The sequence below is a fragment of the Neomonachus schauinslandi genome, chromosome 6, assembly GCF_002201575.2.
Source record: "Neomonachus schauinslandi chromosome 6, ASM220157v2, whole genome shotgun sequence".
In the NCBI taxonomy this organism is placed as follows: domain Eukaryota; kingdom Metazoa; phylum Chordata; class Mammalia; order Carnivora; family Phocidae; genus Neomonachus; species Neomonachus schauinslandi.
This window is the reverse complement of record NC_058408.1, coordinates 64,340,951-64,362,888: the sequence shown is the minus strand read 5'-3', so window position 1 is coordinate 64,362,888 and position 21,938 is coordinate 64,340,951. Positions and strand designations below refer to the sequence as shown.

Sequence of the window (21,938 nt, the reverse complement as noted above, 5' to 3'; positions counted from 1 at the left end):
GATGACTGTTATATGAATTTGAAGTTTAAGAGAGAGGTCTAGACTTGAGAGTCATCAGGATGTCGATGTGAGTTAGAGATACAGGTATAGATGAGCATTCTCAGGCAAAATATGTACAGTGGGGGCACCTGGGTGGCACAGTGGGTTAAGCATCCGACGGGATTTCAGATCAGATCATGGTCTTGGGTTCCCGGGATCAAGCCCTGCATTGGGCTCCACTCTCAGCAGGGAGTCTGCTTGTCCCTCTCCCTCTGCTTCTTCCCCTGCTTGCACGCGCACGTGCCCTCTCTAAAATAAATAAATAAATCTTTTAAAAAAAGTATACAGTGAAAAGAAGAGGGCCAAGGACAGGGCCTGAAGGACTATCAACCTTAAGGGGATGGTGAAAGCGGACACTTCTAAAAAGGAGACCAAAAAGGGACGGGGGTGTGGGGGCGGTGAGGTGATAGGAGACCCAGGATGGAGAGATGTTACAAGACCCAGAGGAGGAGGGAATGCCATTTGGACAGGTGAGCAATGCCAGATAGAGCAGAAAGACTGTGTAAGGTAGATACTTGAGTATCCATTGACTTGCAAACTCCAGTTGATGCAGGACCTGGCAGGTGTGTGTTTGGTGGGCTTGACAGAGAGCAGATGTCAGGTTGCAGAGCAGGAAGGAGTAAGTCGGAAGGAAGAAGGTGGTGTATGGAGAACATTCCTTTAAGCATTTGAATACATAAAGAAGAGAGAGATATATACTAGCCCATTCCCGATGAGGTCAAAGGAGATTTTTGCTTGTGTTTTAAGATGAGAGAAATTTGAACATGTTTATATGCTTAGGACAAGAAGCAGCCTGGAGGGAGAGGCTCAGGAATCTGGGATGAAAGGGCAAAATCAGTGTAGCAGTTCTTAGGATCGTGTTTCTCAATGCTTGGTCTGGAACCAACAGTATCAGCTTTGCGCAGTGGCAGTATCGTAGCCAATGAGGTTTATCCGAGGCGTGATTATTGCTAATTGGAACCAACAGTATCAACGTCACCTGGAAATTTGTTAGAAAAGTAAATTATCAATACCCACATCAGATCTCCTGAGTCAGAAACTCTGGGTTTGGGCCAGGGTGGGTTTAAGAAGCCCTCCAGGTGATTCTGATGCACACTCCCAGTTTGAGAAGTCCTGTCCTCGAGGGAGAGGAGGGGTGGGATCCAGAGCCCAGGTGGTACACATACCTTGCCCGGGAAGGGAGGATGCTTCTGCAAGGGCACAGGTACAAATAGACTCATGGTGTGTTTTTGTGAAGCTGGGGGAGTTTGCTCCCGATTGCATAATTTTTCTTGTAGAAACAGGAAGCAGCTTTGTCTACTGAAAGATCCTGGGGTAAGAGTAGGGTTGATTAAACCCATTCAAATGCATACACATTTAGGTTTTGGAAATAGTGCCTCCCGGTTGAACTAGAATGTGAGTAGTTTTAAGCTGAAATATACCTTATTCTTTCTCTCATCCTGTTCCTTATTTCTTTTGGCCCTTCTCACCAGCAGCAAAATATCTTCCTTACTGGTTCCTGATCCCTTCGAACCAAAACTATCCCATCATACTATGTATTTGGAGACTCAGTCTTTAGATGTTTGGGACTTTGTGTTTGTTTGTGGTTTCAATGGTGCTTTTATATCATTTCCTTAAATCATTGGAAACTTCGGAGAGATGGCTGAAATCACATCACCAAGAAGCAGAACAAAGAAGACAATTGAAGCAGGGATCCATCATACCAATCGGAGAGACTTACGGATGTTCGATTTTATTAACACTCCCACACAGGTTTGAAACAAACAAGGGAAGATCAGCACAGCTCGTTTAAGAAGAAAAGTCAAACCGTGTAAAAATCTGCTGTGGGCATCTGGTCAGGACTCCCAAGAGCCCATAGAGCCTGGACTTTTGATCTCCTCAGATGGGTTTCTTAGCTGGTCATGAAAAGTGGTTGTCATTTCATTGTAGGATTTCAGTCTTGTGAAGGAGTTTGACAGAGAAGCAGCATTTTGGCTTAAGGATGCACTTTTTGATGAAAGTGCATTTATATTAATTCTAATAGAGGCACACCATCCCCCAAGGGCGGATGTTAGAACTGGAAATAATATCCTGAAGGTTGTGGCAAAATAAGGTCAGGTGAGGAAGAGGGGACACTCGGTGTCTGTTAGACCTTCAGTATCACGTGTTCTCAGCAGGTAGCAGGGGAGCAAGGTCAAGGTGAGACATCAGCTACCTCCATGCAGAGCCCCAGGGCCTTCAAGAGTCTTTTAGGAAATGCTGGACCATATCTCTTATGGTGTGACTGCAAGAGAAATAGGGAGGGCGCTTGGGTGGCTCAGTCGGTTCAGCATCTGCCTTCGGCTGAGGTCATGATCTCAGGGTCCTGGGATCGAGTCCCGCATCAGGCTCCCTGCTCCACGGAAAGTCTTCTTCTCCCTCTCCCTTTGCCCCTCCCCCCGCTCATGCTTGCTCTCTCTCTTTCTCTCTCAAATAAGTAAATAAATGAATGAATGAAATAGGAAAATCCTCTTCTAACTGGAATATAACACTCTTCAAAGCAGGTCTAATGAATCAATCCTTGTGTGATTTTTTTGCTCATCCTATGGAATAAATAGACTCTCTGAATGTTATAGGAACAGTTTATATGGACCATGCCATGACATTTTTCTGTAGTACCCAGATTTTTTATTGCAGGGGATATGAATGAAATATGAATTAAGTGGGTTTAAGAGGGAATTAATTAAAGAAAACTTGTTATATCAGGATTTCTTTGATAGAGTATTTAACTTACAAATAATCCTTTTACTGTTATATCAGGTCACCCTTCAGACTGACATTTTGATTTTTTTCATATTTCATCAGAAACCGAGGCAATAAATGCCACCTTTATTTAAATCTAAATGTGATCTTATCATCACTGTAATTAAAACCTCCACTGCCTTTAAAGATGGGAACTCAGTATTACCCAAAAAAACTTTACGGGAGAATATGCCTTGGTTATGTAGGAGAGTCATAGCTCCACGAACCTCCTGACAAGAAGGTGCCCCAGTGCTCAGGGTCCCGGGGACCCTGGATGTAACCACAGCCAGCCCAGAGAGAAGACCAGGAGAGGCTCCTGTCCGAGCGTGCCTTGAAGACATGTGGATGGAAGCAATAGTTCTTTAGAGTGAGCGGAAAAAATAGAGAAAAATAATAGCGAATTCTTTCTTTATGCGACACGTTCTGTGTGATCATTTTCCAAGTTAAAGGACCCTTTCTTACTTTAAACCTAACCATAAACAATTTTATTGGAGCCAGAACTTGCACATGCTTTTAATATTAACACTGAAGGATCTTTCTCAGGAAATGTCTGGCTTTTCCGTTTCTTTCTTTGCTTTTGTTATGGCAGGATAGATGAGGCTTTTTCTTTCCAATCTGAAAATCTTTTTTTTCCCTCAGTACCTTGAGCATTTGTGTTTATAACTGTTTGGCTTCTGACAGCTGTTTTGGGTTCCTCTGTGTAAAGGAATCCTTACATTTGAACTGCTTTGCAAGTGTTTATTCCCTTCAAACATTCCTAATGTAAATGCATATATATATATATATATATATATATATATACACACACATATATATATAGAAAAGGGACTTTGAAAGGTGCTTCTTAGTTAGGTTTAATCTGTCCTGACAACTCAGCATTATTGAATTCTTGTAGTGATTATGCCCCGCTTGTTTGTCTAAGTTGGTGCTCACGGAGGGCTCCTAGGTAGTTAGTTAACCGAGGGGCATCCAGTGGCAGCTCCCAGATCCTTATGGTCAGGCCTCTCAGCAGGGACAGAGCTCTGGACACTGGCCCGGCCCAGTGGGCATCCTCTCGCACTACCCGTCGTATAATCTCAACATTTATTCAGCTCCATCTTCATACCTAAAAGCAGGTATTTGAGGCATCAGAGACAGAGATCTGAGCCAGACAGACAAGGTCTCTGTTCCCTGAGAGCTTGATGTTTAGCAGAATCACAGTGGGAAAATTCAGATGAGGGCTTGGGAAACTTTTTTGTAAAAGACAAGATAGTAAATATTTTAGGCTTTTGGGGCTTTCTGAGTTTTTGTTATAACTATTCTACTCTATGCTTGAACACAAAAGCAGCCACAGACGGTACTTTAGTTAATGGGCAGGGCTGAGTAGCAATAAAACTTTATTTACAAAACAGGTGGCCGACGTATCACAGCTTTGTCCAGATAATGCCGGCAATCCAGTGGACAGCTTCTGTATCCCACATCTGGACTGGGATTTTGTTTCCCATGCCCTCAGGCATCTCACCAGGCAGCAGTAGAGACAAAGTGCATTTCTCAGCATTTGCTGGTTATTGCAAAATTATTGACGGCTGCATTTGTCATGTGCTTGGTATTATTTTCTCTGCCTTGGGTTTAGTAGGTTTTCTCAGACTCCTCAGTGAGGGTGTATCACCCTGATTTGCTCTACCTGTCATGTGTGTAGGAGAAGCAGAAAGGAAACAGACAAACCCAGGCCCAAATTCCTGCTCCCATTCCCGCTCGAGGGAACGGTGGTGCCGCAGACCTACCTCCAGCTGTGCGTAACCTTTCAGCTGGGTCCTATGGGTGATTCAGGATTTGGGTCTGACCCTCGGGAAGTTCACAGGCACAGGAGTCAAATAGATGAAGAAAGTTCTGCCTTCCTTCCCCGGTTGTGTCTGACTCCCTGTCCCACTGAAGCAAGGAAGCTGAGAATGACCAAGACCCCAGCCCCGTGCTAGATGAGTTCACAATAAAGCCAGTCGATAATAACGCTCAGTGAAATGCAATCAAGTGATACCGCCTGTAACAGAGACCGCGCGGCCTGGACCGTGGCCCCTCCCTCTGTGTAATTCACACGGCTTCCCAGCATGCCACGCGCCCGTCTGCGAGGCAGGTTACTGTCTCAGGTTAGGTTACCTGCCTCAGGCAGGTTACCGCCCTGCTTCCGGGCGAGGAGAAGACGCAGGAATCCGCCCCCACAGCTGACCGGGAGCAGGGCTAGCGTCTGAGCCCAGGCAGTCTGACTCTGACTGTGCTTCCACCCGCCAGGCTCTAGAAGATAATTCTGCTCTTTATAAGTATGTATGCGAAGGTGTAACCTCCGGGAGATTGCTTTTTTTTTTTTTTCTTTTTACAAAAAAACAAAAACGAAAACGTTTTGTTAACAGCATTTTTATTTTTTGACAAAAGTGCTCACTATGCCTGGGATATTCGAAGCTGGATCCAGCCCACAGATGTGTTTGGCCAACACAGGTTTTTTTTAGAAATTTGAATTTGGACACTATTCCTTTCCACGGGCTGCCAGAACGAAGTACCACAAACGGGGTGTCCGCAGAGTTGGCCCCTGTCAGGGTTTGGAGAACGTCTGCTCCGTTGCTGTCTCTCGGGACTGGCGACAGCTGGCTCTCCTCGCTGTCTCTCTTCGCTGTCTCTTGGCTCCTAGATGCGTCACTCCGATCTCTGCCTGCACCTTCCTGCGGAGTCCTGTGTCTCTCCTCCTGCGTCCTTCTTAACGAGGATCACCGGTCACACTGGAGTAGGGGCACCGGCTCCAGCAGGACCTCGTTTAACTGATCCCATCTACAGTGACCCTGTCGCCCAGTCATATACTGAGATACTCGGGGTTGGGGCTTCAACATATCTTTTTTCAACAGACACCTTTATTTTTATTTTTTAAAAGATTTTATTTATTTGACAGAGACACAGCGAGAGAGGGAACACAAGCAGGGGGAGTGGGAGAGGGAGAAGCAGGCTTCCCGCAGAGCAGGGAGCCCGATGTGGGGCTCGATCCCAGGACCCTGGGATCATGACCTGAGCTGAAGGCAGAAAGCTTAACGACTGAGCCACCCAGGCGCCCCAAACAGACACCTTTAGATAGGGTAGAGTTCCCTGTTCACCCCCACCTCTCCCATTACTTTACTCTGGAAGAGAGTCACAAGTCTCTGTGGCTGCTGGCCTCCTTGGGCATTTGAGTCGACTGTCCTGCCTTCCAGATGTTTCTGTTTGGTAGCGTGGTGGTGGTGGCGAGAGAGAAGGTTTGAACGACAGATTTCCAGTCATCTGATTTGCTTCACTATGAAGCTGAGTTTATTCTCTTCGCTAAAGGGTTCCTGCCCCATATTAGAAGGCACATCCCACTGGGAAAGGTGGATATTTGAGGGTGGGCTATACTGCCCTGTATTTTTAGTCCCTTTCCCGCGTGTTTCCGGGGAAAAGACTCTTCAGCCCTGGGCACCGTGTGGGTTAGCAGGAGTTGGGAGAAACGCTGGGAGGGAGTGGATACTGGGAACCCGGCAGAGGTGGGGCAGGGAGCAGCTCATGCTGACCAGCATGCTTGCCGCCTGCGCTATTGCATTTAGGACAGACTCTAAGAAAGCTCCGGGAATAGTTCTCCTTCTCCCGCTCTCCCACTTAATTTCTCCCAATAAAGATGATTCCTACTCACTCATGGGGTAGAAAGCCCACTCTGTAAAAGGGCTTTTTAAACCCAGAATACCTATAGGACCAAATTAACTTTGTAAGGGACGAAAATGACAAAGGGCAACCGTTGGTACTTATTGTTTTACAGGAACACTTAGTTGACTTTTAGTCTATTGCCATTCTGGTTAATTTCTACTAACCTTTAAATGCTCAGCAAACTTTCCGAGCACCCGCCATTATGTTGGATACCATGAGAGACATGAAGATGGATGAAAAGTGATTCTTGCCCTAGAGGGGCTTATACATTAGGGGTGAAAGTATGCATACGAATATAAATGATAGAACAAGGGATGGGCAAAGGAACGCATAAAGATGCCACATTTCTCAGATGTTCAGACTTAGAAGAGTTTACTTGATCATTCATGGAGCCAGCGTTGATTGGCTCCTCCAGTGGGCCAGGCCCACTGCATTATAATAGGCATAAATGGTAGCATAATGAGGGACGTGGACTCTGGGCACGACTTCCTGGCTTGGACTTGGCTCTGCTTCTCACTGGCTGCATGACCCGAAGCACGTGTTTAACTTCTCTTTCTCTTGGATTTCTTCATCTGTAAAATGAAGATATTAGTCCCTACCACCTGGGGTTTGGGCAAGGATGAAAAGAGCATATATGGACAGGCTGAGGGTGAGAGCGAGCACACACTGTAAAGGCAGTATGACTTCCGGGGCGCCTGGTTGGTTGAGTCGGTTAAGCATCTGACTCTTGATTTTGGCTCAGGTCATGATTTCAAGGTTGTGAGATCGAGCCCCGTGTCTGGGCTTCACACTGGGCGTGGAGCCTGCTTAAGATTCTCTCTCTCCCTCTCCCTCTGCCCCTCTCCACCCCTGCTTATGCACACATGTGCTCTCTCTCTCTCTCAAAAAAATAAATAAGTAAATAAAAGTAGTATGACCCCTGCTTTCCTGGAGCTTACCTTTCAGAGATATTAATGACAAGTCAAAAAGAAATAAAGAACTAGTACAATTTGGGGTAGGTGGAGAGCAAACGAAAGACAGTATTATCATGCAATGGAGAGAGTATTAAAGAAAACTACTTTGAATTTTGTGACCAGGGATGGACTCCCTACAAAGGTGGTGTGTTTAAGCTGCCTGAGGGAGCAAGCGTGGAGAAGAGGAGGGAGAGCAGGAATTGCGCAGTGGGTAGCAGGCAGGGCCGGATCAAGCAGAGCCTCGGAGGCCATTTGGAGAAGTTTGCATTTTATTCCAAAGCAGTGGAAGGCCATTGAAAGGTTTAAAACACGAGCGTGACCGTGAACATCTAATTCATGTTTTAAAAACATGATTTTGATACTATGTGCAGAATAGATCTGAGGGGTCAGGAGTGTAGGCTGAGTACGAGGTGGTTAAAGTAGCACAGGAGACGAATTCGCTTTCACTAGGAGGTTGGCATGGGAGATGAAAAGAAGTGAGCAGATTCAGGACACTGTCTGGAGGCAGAATGGTCTGGGCTCTGATGAACTGGATCCGATGGGTGAGAAACAGAGAGAAAGAGGAAGGTTTTTGCCCTCTCTCAGGCTTCTGATCTGAGCCTTTGGGTTGATGAGATGGGAAGGAGGGAGGGAAGGATAGGTTTGGGGACAGCATGGAGTCATGTTAAATTGAAGAATGTCACTGACAGAGACTTCTGCTCACCGAAACGCAGTTTTAGAGAAAATGAGTGTCACGGCTGGGACACTCCCAGCGGGAGACACGGCTCTGAGAGATGTGGGCGGGGCGGGGGGGACTGGGGGCGTGTGCCTGGCCAAGTGGCCCCCTTAGCAGAAGCCAGCCCTGACAGAGAGGGTGGCTGTTAGCCCTCTCCCTTTTCCCCTTCCAGATGTCCACAATAAGTTACTTATTTTCACCTGACTTTATTTGGATAAAAGTCTAGTGGAAGCGGAAGGGAGAAGCTAATGTCTGCACCTCCATCATTTAGCAGACATGTGGGAGGGACCTAGCTGGTGTTTAATAAATATTTGTAGGTTGGCTGAAGACCATGTGCACGACACAGATGCCCCGGGTTCCGTGGCCTCCTGAAATCCCTTCCAGGGCTGTGTCTGCAAACTTCTGACCTCAGAAACTATAACCTCAGAAACAGGATTAGAATCCCAGCAGAAGCAGCAAAGAGGATGGCAGTTGTATCAAAGACCGTTTGAAGGTGGTTTCTGTACCGTTGCAAGTTTGGGCTTCGTCCTCCCCTGGAGGCACCCTCACTTCACGACTCTGCCCTTCTGTAGCCGAGGGCAGCAGTGGGGTGTGTGGCCGTGGGGCCCCTCGGCCCGTGTGGGCAGCGGGGTGGGGACAGTTACAGTGGCAGGTGGGGTCCTCATTTGTGTATAGAACGCCCGGCAGTGGGCTAGGTGCTAATACATACTGTGCTGGTTAAGGTAAGTCGGGCTCCTCTAACAAAGGGACTCGGCAATAGGCGACAGCTGGAAAGAGACCGATGTTTATTTCTTCCTCACCAATGGCACGTTGTGAATGGTCCAAGTTCATGAGTGGCTCTGCTCCATGCTGTTCCTTAGTGCCCAGGTTCCTGGGATGGTGTTTCTCTACCATCCCTGAGGGGCTTGTCATCATAGGCTCTCTCCAACGAGAAGGAGCAAAGAAAACCCAGGAGGGGCGAGCCCACTCACGTTCCACTGGAGAGAACTTAGTCATGTGGCCAAGCCTGATCCTGGGGCTGGGGGGGGGGGGACCTGGAAAAGTAGTTCCTTCCTGAGCCCCGGGAGCAGGGAAGACCAAGTGTCGGTGAACAACTAGCACTTTCCAGCACATCCCATGGTGCAGGCATTTTTCTGTACGTTTTGCAGATGAGGACATTGAACTTGGAGAGGTTCATTTACTTGATTTGCCCAAGATCACCAGGTTTTAGGGGGGAAGGCACAGAGTCTAACTCGGCTGTGTCTGATTCCGAAAACTTGTGCTCTCTTCACCACATCGCCAGGGAACGCTTTGTCATTGTCATAGAACAGTGAGCTTACAGAGGAACTGAGTGCATATTAACTCGCTTGTGGCTTTAGAAGCACATCTCCAGCCACCGGACTTACCCAGCCAGCTGGCGTGTTTCATGACTGAGCAGCAGAGTCAAAATGTAGTGTAATCCTAATGAATCATAATCTGATCTCCTTGACCTCAGCTTTCAGGAGATAGAGGTGAGGACAAGAAGACAATCTGGTTATGAGAGTCTTATTAAAACATTCTAGGGATGGCCTGGGGTCAGAGGACATTCAGATCAGTGCCTGCTGCTCACTTGGGACAGTTACAGCGAGGGGTGGGTCAGAGGCACTGCAAGCCTGGCGGTCATCTCAGAGGAGGTGGGTCGATGATAGCGCAGCTGCGCCTGGAAGGACAGCAGAGCGTTCACGGCAGACTTGCCCTCAGCTGGGCTTTGGGGTCTGCATCCCTTTGGTCACTTGCCAGCATGTCACTTTGGACAAGTTTCTCATCTTCCCAAGCCTGAGATCTCTCATCTGTGAAGTAGGGTTCATAAAGCATTGTTTTAAGTGTTAGTGGCCTACCACGAAGCAGCATCGGATTTTCCCTCAGGACGAATAATGCGGTTTAATCAGACCAGAGTGTGTGTTCTGTTAATAGCCTGTGTAAACTAAAATTGTGCAATAGCTAGTTTGAGTGCAACTAGGTATTCAAATGAAACATTGACATTTTTATATGTTGTTTTAATATATTTTTTTTTAAAGATTTTATTTATTTGACAGAGAGAGACACAGCGAGAGAGGGAACACAAGCGGGGGGAGCGGGAGAGGGAAAAGCAGGCTTCCCGCGGAGCAGGGAGCCCGATGCAGGGCTCGATCCCAGGACCCTGGGATCATGACGTGGGCCAAAGGCAGACGCTTAACGACTGAGCCACCCAGGCGCCCCTATATGTTGTTTTAATAGTCCTTATGATAAATGTCAACAAAGTGTACTTTTTAGAGACACTTGGGTTTTACACACACTTTGAGAGGTAATAAAATCTCCCATTGATGCTAATAGCATTCAAACGGAGTAAAGACTTAGCGGTGTGACAAAAAGTAAGTTACCTTGCTCTTTTCCTAATGTAATCTGAATTTTAAAACAACACAAAGGAATGCTGTTGGTATTTATTCAGGGATCTGTGCATGCAGTTGATAGATACCATTTATCTCTGACAGAGGAATCCATACTCTTGGCCTTTTCCCCCCGTCAGTTAGTTGGGATTTCCTCAAAACCCCTTGCCCTTTGCAGGGTTGGCGTGCTCTTAAGTAAATGAACAGAGTATATACTTTGGGGTTTGCGCTGACTGATTTATAACAGGATGGCAAATCCAGCACAGAAAACAGGGTCAGGCAAATACCGTGGCTCAGGGACTCAGCTGATTCCAACAGAGAGCTTTTTGCTCAGTGTGTCCTTCCCCTGCAGCAGAGGAAGGTGGGGGCTGAGGCCTGGACCCCATGTGTACTGTAAGCTCTGGCAGAACATTATCCTCGCTGTTACTGGGGGAAGAAGTGGTTGCAGTTGTTACATTGTTAACGACGGTCCTGTTACTCCTGGTTATCTGGTGTTACGAGCCATCCCCTGAACAGTCATTAATTAATTATTGTGACTAATTCGTGCAGTGACCCGATGCTAATTTCAATTCATCCAAGGCTCTCAGTTTCTTAATTTAAAGAGAAAAAAATCTAGCAGACTTATTTTTATTATATTTTGCCTCCTGTTCTGACTTAACAAAGAGAATTCACAAGTACTTTTTTTTTTGAGGAGAAAGATCAGTTTAAAGAGTATTACCAAGGTAACACGGTATTAACTGAGAAAGCCATGAGCATTACATACTTCAGAGGTGGTTTCTCAGAGCACAGAAGCAATCCCTGAAGTGTCCCAGTTTTATGATGCAGAGTGTTTTCAGCTTCTCTCGTGATCAGGGATGGGAAGAGGGAACATTTCCCCAGCAGTCTGTGCAGACATCTTCCATCACTTGGAAAGACACAGACCTGAGGATCATATTTGACAACGCAGGAAGGATGTGGGCAGCACAGAGTTATTAATTGGAATTTGGGAAATGTGTGTACCATCTACACTTGTGACGTAGGCATTGTTATAGTTGTCTTAATATGTGGAAGACTCAGTTTTTGAAAGGTTGAATAACTTGAACAAGGTCATGAGATTAAAATATGCCAGAGCCAGGATGTAAACCCACAAATCTGACTTCAAAGTCCGTACCCTCTGCTTTGCCTCACAGTGGTTTCAAAAACACATATTTGTAACAAAATTTATTTGGCCTTGACCTTCTTTCACCCTTTGCTTTGGAGCGTGTCCTTTTTCATTGTAACGCAAATTCTAAATCACTTTGTTGAAATGAGAAGTTCTAACTATTCCTTCTTAAAAAAGGAGTTTGGGTATTTTTTAAAAAATATTGTATTTAAATGGCCAACAGACACATGAAAAAGTGCTCAATATCACTCGGCATCAGGGAAATCCAAATCAAAACCTCAATGAGATACCACCTCACACCAGTCAGAATGGCTAAAATTAACAAGTCAGGAAACGACAGATGTTGGCGGGGATGCGGAGAAAGGGGAACCCTCCTACACTGTTGGTGGGAACGCAAGCTGGTGCAGCCACTCTGGAAAACAGTATGGAGGTTCCTCAAAAAGTTGAAAATAGAGCTACCATATGATCCAGCAATTGCACTACTGGGCATTTACCCCAAAGATACAAAAGTAGGGATCCGAAAGGGTACATGCACCCCGATGTTTATAGCAGCAATGTCCACAATAGCCAAACTGTGGAAAGAGCCAAGATGTCCATCGACAGATGAATGGATAAAGAAGAGGTGGTATATATATACAATGGAATATCATGCAGCCATCAAAAGGAATGAGATCTTGCCATTTGCAACGACGTGGATGGAACTGGAGGGTATTATGTTGAGCGAAATAAGTCAAACAGAGAAAGACATGTATCATATGACCTCACTGATATGAGGAATTCTTAATTGTAGGAAACAAACTGAGGGTTGCTGGAGTGGGGGTTGGGGTGGGAGGGATGGGGTGACTGGGTGATAGACACTGGGGAGGGTATGTGCTCTGGTAAGCGCTGTGAATTGTGCAAGACTGTTGAGTCTCAGATCTGTACCTCTGAAACAAATATGCAATATATGTTAAGAAAAAAAAAAGAAGAAGGTAGCGGGAGGGGAAGAATGAAGGGGGGGAAATCAGAGGGGGAGACGAACCATGAGAGACTGTGGACTCTGAAAAACAAACTGAGGGTTCTAGAGGGGAGGGGGTGGGAGGATGGGTTAGCCTGGTGGTGGGTAGTGAGGAGGGCACATTCTGCATGGAGCACTGGGTGTTATGCACAAACAATGAATCATGGAACACTTCATCTAAAACTAATGATGTAATGTATGGGGATTAACATAAGAATAAAAAACTTAAAAAAAATATTTATTTATTTGTGAGAGGGGGGGGCATGAGCGCATGAGCAGGGGGAGGAGCAGAGGGAGAGGGAGAAGCAGACTCCTCACTGAGCAGGGAGCCCGATGTGGGGCTCGATCCCAGGACCCTGGGATCATGACCTGAGCCGAAGGCAAATGCTTAACTGACTGAGCCACCCAGGTGCCCCAAAGGAGTTTTGGTCTTGAAGGATGATGCCATTTCTGTTGTCTGATGAAGGGCATTTTAGGCAGAGGACCCAGCATGGGCAAAGGGGTGGAAGGGAGAAAGTTGTGGGGTGAGTCAGGGAATGAAGAGTAGTTCAACTGCATGTATTGTGGGGGAGGGTCTTGTCATGACAAGACTGAAAACCTCGCCAGCAGCTGGTGAGCAGAGGGACGCCATTTTGAAGGGGGATCAAAGTGCTGAGAGCCGTGTCCTAAGATTGTTCCAACAGCAGTGTAGATTGAAGTGGGTTGAGATAAACTGAGAAAGAACTCACATTATCCATATAAGCTGTTAGGGAGCTAGCGAAATCTGGATTTCCATTTCTTTGGTTCAGGAGCCATTAACTTTGTCACAGAAATTTCCCAGAGCTATGAACAAACACTGTATCATACTGGTTAAGGATGCAAAGTTTGGGGAAGTTAAGGAACACCCATAAGCCACAAGGTACATGCTCAAGAATTAAATATTCCTTAGCAGTGGTGAGTAAGCAGTTGGAAATATGAAAACATGAATTCCTACCACTCTCCTGTCTGTTGCCTCCCACCAACCATTCCACTGAAACTTGATTTCTCCTATGGCTGTTTGGGTAAATTAGTCACAAATGGAATTATTCAAAGAATGATGCATTTACTCTGCATTTAATGCTCTGCCATTATTCCTCTGTTTAGGGCTTTGATCTCTGTTGCTTTAATTAAGAAGACTTTTTTTTGAGTTATGCCTGCCCCTGCTCTGAGGGCCCCAGGAAGTCTGTGTCACACGGTCAGCGCCCCGTTGTGAGCATCCCAGATGAACAAAGTCTGGCTTACAGATGCTTCGTTTGGTTGGCCCAGCACACATCACACTAGCTATAACCACCAGATGTGGTCACAGGTCAGCCTTTCTTGCTTCTCAGACTGAAACAGATCCACAGTACAACAGATTTTCAGGACCAACCCCACGTTTCCAGGTGTGCCCCTGTGCTATTGACTTTTCCCAGACTCATTGTTCATAATCACTCAGTAGGTATTGACTGATCACCAGCTATGTGCCTGGCATTATCTTTGGAGTTTGGAATATTAAGCTTCTTTCTAGTTCATTTATCTGGTAACTTATTTATGATCTTAAAAGCAAACCAACAGGGAAAGATTTGCAGAAACATTCAATCACATTTGAAATAGGTATATTTCTACTAGACAGTGAAATATATGAAAAGCTATAATGATAAAGATAATACAATGCTAGAATATCATGTAAGAACAGGAATTATGGTGGGATAAAAATCTTTCAGCCTCTTTCTTCTCTCAAAACTCATTGATCACCATGCAATACCAGGAGAATGAGGAATAGAGACACAGATTCTACTTTTGATAAGATGAGAAGTTGGCTCTAATGTCGGTCTACCAACAGGGAAGCTAGAAACATTAGAGTTCTGATGGCTGCATTAGCAGGGTAGACCAGGTGAGGTCTGAGGGCCTACATCAGTGGCTCCCAGGGAGAAGCAAGCAGATTTACTGCTGAACTCTGGAAAGGCTCAGAAATTAAAGATGCCGGGTACTGAAGAGGATGAGTTGACGCGGGGAGCTTGCAAGAGAAGGGGTGTTTGAGAGATGCAGAAAGTCCTCCCCTCCCGCCAACCAAGGTTGGTGCTCGCTCACTCTCCTTCACAGTTAAGTCCTCTGGGGCAGGGTCCCAGGCCTCAGAGAGAGCAGAAATTGTGGATAAGGAGGAAAAAAGGGCCATAGATTATCTGAAATTCTCTCCTTCCCCAAGGGCCAGACCTGTAGCAGCCAGGTTTATACTTCCTGTTGGTTAAAATGGAATTTTTTAAAAAAAATCTATGGCTAGAAAATAGTTTGGAAGGAAATATTCCATAATTTTAGTCCTGGTTAGAGAACTCTTGGTGATTTGTTTTTCTTTTTTTCCTCTGTTTTGCACATTTTATGTCAGGTGTATGTATTACTTGCATGCTAAAAATAGCAAAATAATTCAGAGAAATAGTCATCATGGTGGAGAAGAAAGGAGGAAAAAACTGTTTATCAAGGCTTAGTTAGTATGCTCCTGAAAATCATCTTTTTTTTTATATATATAAAGATTTTATTTATTTGAGAGAGAGAGACAGTATGCACGAGCAGGAGGAGGGGCAGAGGGAGAAGCAGACTCCCCACTGACAGAGAGCCAAAACGTGGGGCTCAATCCCAGGACCCGAGATCACAACCCCAGCTGAAATCAAGGGTCAGGCGCCCAACTGACTAAGCCCCCAGGTGCCCCTCAAGTATACTTCTTTTAAAACTTTTTTTAAGTGGTTGCCCCAGAGTTTGCAATATAAATACACATTTACAACTAATCCAAGGCTACTTTCAAATAACTCTATACCACTTCATGTGTAATGTGAGTACCTTATATTAACAAAATAATTCTAATTTCTGCCTCCTGTTCCCTAATTGCTGTCATTCATCTCACTTATATGTAAGCATACATAATTCAGTATATTGTTGCTATTATTCTGAGCAAACTTTTGTTTATTAGATCAATTAAAAATAAGAAAAATAAAAGTTTTTTTTTTTTTTTTAAAGATTTTATTTATTTATTCATGAGAGACAGAGAGAGAGGCAGAGGGAGAAGCAGGCTCCCAAGGAGCAGGGAGCCCGATGCGGGACTCGATCCCAGGACCCTGGGATCATGACCTGAGCCGAAGGCAGACGCTCAACCATCTGAGCCACCCAGGCGCCCGAAAAATAAAAGTTTTGTTTTACCTTCCATTGTTCCTTCCTCGATACTCTTCTTTTCTTTATGAAAATCCGAGTTTCTGACCTACATCATTTTCCTTTTGTCTGGAAAACTTCTTTTAACATTTCTTACAGCTCTACTGGCAACAAATCCCCTCAATTTTGTTTGTCTGAGAAACTCTATTTCACTTTTGAAGGATAATTTCACAGGGTACAGAATTCAAGGTTGGTGATTTTTTTTTCTCTTAACATTTTAAATATTTTGCTCTGCTCCTGCTCACATGTTTCTGAGAAGTCAGATGCCATTTTTTTCATGTTTTTATTAAAGATTTTATTTATTTATTTATTTGAGAGAGAGAGAGAGCACGAGCAGGGGGGAGGGGTAGAGAGAGAGGGAGAAGCAGGCTCCCCACTGAGCAGGGAGTCCAATGCGGTACTCAGTCCCGGGACCCTGGGATCATGACCTGAGCTGAAGGCAGATGCTTAATGACTGAGCCACCCAGGCGCCCTTAGATGTCGTTTTTATCTTTGCTGCTCTATGGGGAGGGTTTTCCCTCTGGCTTCTTTCAAGATTTTTCTTTATCTTTTATTGTCTAAAGTGTAAATATGGTATATCTGGGTGTAGTTTTTTGTCATGTATCATGCTTGGTCGTCTCTGATCTTTCTGGATCTGTGGTTTGGTGTCTGACATTTATTTGGGGGAAAATCCCAGCCATTGTTGCTTCAAATATCACTTCTATTCCTTTCTCTTTCTTCTCCCTCTGATGTCTTATAACACATATGTTACACATTTTATAGTTGTCCCACAGTTCTTGGATATTCTGTTCTGGGTTCCTTTTTTTTTCCTACCTTTTTTCTCCTTGTTTTCCATTTTGGAAATTTCTATTGTTATAACCTCAAGTCTAGCCATTTTTTTCCCTTCCCCACGTCCAGTCTAGCAAGGAATCCATTAAAGCATTCTTCACTTCTGTGAATATTGTCTTTTCTCCCTAGCATTTCTTTTGAATCTTTCTTAGAATTTTCCATCTCTCTGCTTCCATTATCTACATGTTCTTGCATGTTGTCTACTTTTTTTTTTACCCCCCATGAAAGCCCTTAGCATATTAATCAGTATTTTTAAATTCCTGGTCTGATAATCCCAGCATTGCTGCTGTATCTGGCTCTGGTTCTGATGCTTGTTCAGTCTGTTCAAACTGTGTTTTTGCCTTTTGGTATGCCTTCTTGTTGTGAAAGGCCTTTAATAACGTTGTGGCGAGGTCTGAGGGACCAGGAAGCACCTGTAGTCCTGTGATTAGGTCCCGTGAACTTGATCAGTGCTTCTCAGTTTTCTACCTGTCTTGGGTGGGACAAGGTGTCTAAAGTGAGCTGGAGCCAGGTATTTCCCTTTCCCCAGGTCAGTTAGGCTCTGGCGAAACCCCAGCAGGGTAGGCTATGGTAAAATTGTTTCTCCTGAGGCCAGCCCTGGTAAAGAAGAACAGAATTCGGTGACATTTTTTGAAGTGGTTGCTTTTCCCTCCCTCTGCTGGGAGCATGAGATGGTTTTTCTCTGGTATTAACTGTGAGGGTCTGCTAGAGCTCTTGGAGGTAAAACACAAAAGTGTGGGGGTCCCTCAGACTGGGTCCCCCCCCCCCAGATGTTTTGACTCTCAGACTTGGGTACTCTGAGTCTCCAGCAATTCATCTGTTACAGTTTAGGTTTTCTGACCCAGCACTGGGTCCTGCTGAGGTTTCTGCTTCTGTAAGCTGTGATTCTCTGTATCCATCTCCCCAGTTTGGGGGCAGCAGTCTGCCCTGTGATCTCACTTGTCGGACAGTTCTAAGAAGAATGTTGATTTTTCAGTTTTTTCCGCTTTTTACTCGTTAGGATGGAGTGGGGACTTCTGCACTCCTTCCATGCTAGAGTGGAGAGAACCCAGTCTCATCCTGTTTTGAAAATGGAGCTTTGGACAGATTTGCTTTCTCAGATGTGATGTCAGCAGCACAAACGGCCTGGCGACCCAGTGGCTTCTAGCTTTATAAGAGCGTATCAGGAAGGACCTCGTGTCTTACCCGATAAGCTTCCCTTGACTCTTTTATAGTTCAACTAAAATCCCAATTTCTGGCAAGATCTGAAACTGTAGCTTTTTGGGGTTTGTCATGTATTTAAAATGTCATCCCAGAAGTAAGCCCATGAGAGACATAATCATGTATTAAGGGCTACTGTGGTTTTTCCTCTATGGATGTTCCTTGAAACATGGTGAAACTCAGAGATGATTGGTTTTGCAGCTGTCGAGGTTGATCCCCGGCCCACGACTCTGTGTCCCTGTTTTCTCTTTACTGTTCAGCACAACCAGCATTTAGGGATCTGCCTCTCCTTCCCCTCCACCTTATCTGGTTGACATGTTGATGGGAGCTTGGCCGGGCTGCCTGGCAACTGAACCAAAAGCCATATGGCTTGTTCAGTCAGAAAGCATGTTCAGGAATAACAGAACCATGTGGACAGCCCTGCCCAAGATCTTCAATTGCAGAGGCATTGAACTTGAGAAGGAGGGTGGGGGTCACCTAGGCCTTCCCCTTGTTTCACAGTTCTGGAAGCAACATTAGCAAGATTGTGTCTCTGACAATGTCCAATTCTCCAATCATTCCACGTATAGTCACCCTGCAAGATAAATGATAAAATGAAATGAAAGAAATTAAACCCCTTGCTTAAGGCCCCAAGGGTAGTGCTAGAAAGAGAGCGAGGAGTGAGATTTGTTACCCGCTGCCTTTGGATCTCACCATGAAGTCAGTGGTTTTGAAACCGTTTTCTCTACCACTGACCCTTTCTTGTGTCAAGTGCTGGGAAATTTCCTATGTGAAGCAGATGAAAAAAAGCTACTGGCCCATGTGGGAGGTTCTGCGGATGATGTTGTATTAGGAGTGAGACTCTGTAAGGTGAGCATAACCCTTGCCCCTTCCTCAGAGCACTGCTGCGAACATCGACCCCTCTCCCTTCTCTCCCCGGTTAATTTGGAAAGTTTTTACCAAGCCCCGTACCAGGTCCCAGGCCCTGTTTTAAGCATGGGAGTGTGTCTGTGAACAAAACAGACAGAAATCCTTACCTTCATGGAGCTTACATTCCCATAAATATGAATCATAGTAAAATGGGTTTAGGAGACCTGGGGCCTCTCCTAAAGATGCCCCCCCTCTTCTTGGCCCCCCAGGACTTCTGAGGGATCCTGAGAGTACCATGTGAAAACCACTGCACTAGGCCATGTGTCTTAATATTCAGGACGTTGTTCAGAGCTGGAGTGGAAAAAAAAATTGGAATTCTACGAGAGTATTTAAATTTTCCGTTACTGACATAAACTCTTCCAGAAACACTAGGTAGGAGAGAAGGATGGTTCGTGTGTTTGAGGGTCCGGTTTGGAGAGCTAATTAGTGACTCATCTGGTTTTCCTTCCTTAGCCATCTTGAAAGCTTGCAGCTGTGCATCTCACTTTGCATCTTATGCAAACCGATACTTTAGGGGGGAAAGGATGGGAAGGAAATTTGGATCCAAAATGCTGACAAGATAAAATGTATTCTCTGAAGACTCATTCCACTTAAAAATGAAGTTATAACCCAGACATCTTCTCTCAGCCAGCTGATGTGGGGAAAGTGGAAAACTTAAGAAAATCATTTGCTTGAAAATGATGTTTCTGGAAATCACGGTTGACTCAGTTTATACCGGAAGAATGGGTGTGTGCAGCTCTGCTGAGAAGGGTACAGAGAGGCTTTTTTCAGAGTGCCCGAGAGAGCATTAAGAGGAGGTAACGAGCACTATCTTGTGATTATCTTCAGTTTGTTTCAGTGGCCTGCGAACATTTGGACCTTATCTAACTCAATCTTCCCTCGGGAATCCTCAAGAACATCTGGGAGAATTTTAACAAACTAAGTTGATTTTTGGAGATAAGGGGGTAGATTTTTTTTTTTTTTAATGTTGCCATTTTAAGGGGCTACATACTGCACAGGAGACCTTAGGCATTGGTGTGGAATCTGTCCCAAGACATTTAGGAATTTCCAAATGTAACAATGCCATATAATGTAATTCTCACTTTCTCTCTCCTTGAAAGATGTAAAATATAATTGAAAAAGTTAAGTAATCCAGATATGTAATGATTCTAAAAATTCAGTATTAAGGCAATTTCTACAGCTAATTTCTGGCTGGTCTTTCTATTCACTTCTTTCACTTCTGTCACCAACATTATCAGCTGGTTTTCATGTCAGCGTCATTTTCAGGCAGAGAAAAGATTCTTGCCACTTTACCCGTTTCTGCTTTTAGTACAAACAGCCAAGAATAACAAAACCTATGAATCATCATCATTAGTTAATGGGCCTTTTTCTGTGAACATCAACGTTACAACGAGAGGATCCAAATACCTTTCTCAATAAAATTACAAATGATTACATAGTTTGGACCTTCAGCATCAAGCTTGGTCACATATGCAAGTGTTAAATCCATGAACATCGTCTGTCATACCTGCGGCTGATGAGATTTTCTGTCAATACTGATTTGCCTTCGGACTCCGATTTTGTCTGCATTTGTTTGTCCTATTAATTTTTTCCCCCAAAATACCCTGTCCAGTGCACTTAAGATATGTAGATTTTACTCATTTTCTCTGTGCATATTATATCTTATTGTTTAGAAGAGGAGCCATGAGACCAAAGAGAGCGTTGGTGCTGGATGGGCAGAGAACTTTAGGCATCGGTATCTCGTGTAAGAACACAGTACGCGGTGGGAAAGCAGGACTGTTCTCAGCTATAGAAGAGGCCATCTTGTTGGCCACCTCTACCCACCTCTCTCTGCTCCTTTCATTTTATAAAAATGGGGAAGCTCACCTCCCTTAAAGTCACAGCCAGCAGGGTCAGGCCTGGATCCCAGTCTCCTGACTCCCGTCCTGGGCTCCCACTGTTGGGCCATGCTTGCTTCTGAGATGGTGGCTCGTCCTGGTCAGAAAACCCTGATCAGGAGCATCTGCAGCCCCAGGTTGTCGGAGCTGGGATGGATGTTTGGGCTCATCCAGCCCCAGGCCTCACTTACTGTCAGCAGATGGTTAGCAGTCCTGACGGGTTACTGTCTCGCTTTTACTTAATCACTGGCATGAGTTTGACCCCTCCAGTTTTTAAAGTATGGGGATCCCAGTATCCTGTGGTTTCTGGCCATTCGTCCCCGTTGTCTTTCTTGATGGACCAGTCCCTGTACTGTGTGCTAGAGATACAAAGGGAAATAAAATGTGGGTTCTCCTCTCTTGGGTGACTTTGTAGCTTATAGGAGAAATGGACAAATACATGAGCAGTTATGGTCAAGCAAAATGAGTACTATGGATGGGGATGGGCTTGGTGTGGAGGAGGAGCATCTAAATCAGACTGGAAGGTGTGGAAAGTGTCTTGAAGGAGGGAACCCTTGAGCTGAACTTTGGAGTGGGAGATAGAGCCATGAAGCAAGGGGGAAGGGCATCTCAGACGAAGGGAAGGGCCTAGGGAAGGGCACAGAACCATTCATCAGCACTTTAGGGAGCAGCACGGTATTCTCTGCGGCCGGAGGAAGGGAGCTTTATGGCAAAGGATGGAAAGAGGGTGAGGAAAGAAGCAGGGGCCAGAGCGTGAAGGGCCTTATTTGAGAAGCAGTCTGAATCATGTGTGGTTGTATTGGCAGAAATGTATTTTGTGGCCTTCAGCCCTCTGAAGATGCCTTCAGGTTTCATTTTTCCTGCTTTGGAGCATGAGGACTAGAAAAACCTGGATTTAAATTCTGGCACCACCATTAGGCCCCTCTGAGCCTTCGTCTCCTCGTCTGTAAAGCGAAGGTGATAGGAACTCCTTCCACGTTCGGTAGAGATAAAGGAATGTGTGAAAACACCTCATATAGTACCGGGCTCGCTGTAGCTATTAAAACATGTTGGTTTCCCTTCTTTTCCTAATGTCTCTGCAATAATTGCACACAGAGTCCCTACCTTGGCTGGTATGGACTCCAACATCAGACTGGCATTTTCTTGCCAAGGATCCTGTCCTTTATATCCAAGCACACAATTCTAGATTTTGGAGTGAAATTAAGTCTGAAGTAAAGATTTCCTTCATAACTTCCTAAGGCTTGAGAGAGAAACTAATCAGTAAGGTA

At 45.1% G+C, this 21,938-nt stretch overlaps 1 protein-coding gene and 1 pseudogene across 2 annotated transcripts in view; both read left to right on the top strand.

The window, feature by feature from the left end:
• SMYD3 (SET and MYND domain containing 3) overlaps positions 1–21,938 on the top strand; it is a 713,184-nt gene that overhangs the window by 509,323 nt on the left and 181,923 nt on the right. The gene's annotated exons all lie outside the window — the stretch shown is intronic.
• On the top strand, positions 933–1,091 carry LOC123325120 (annotated as a pseudogene).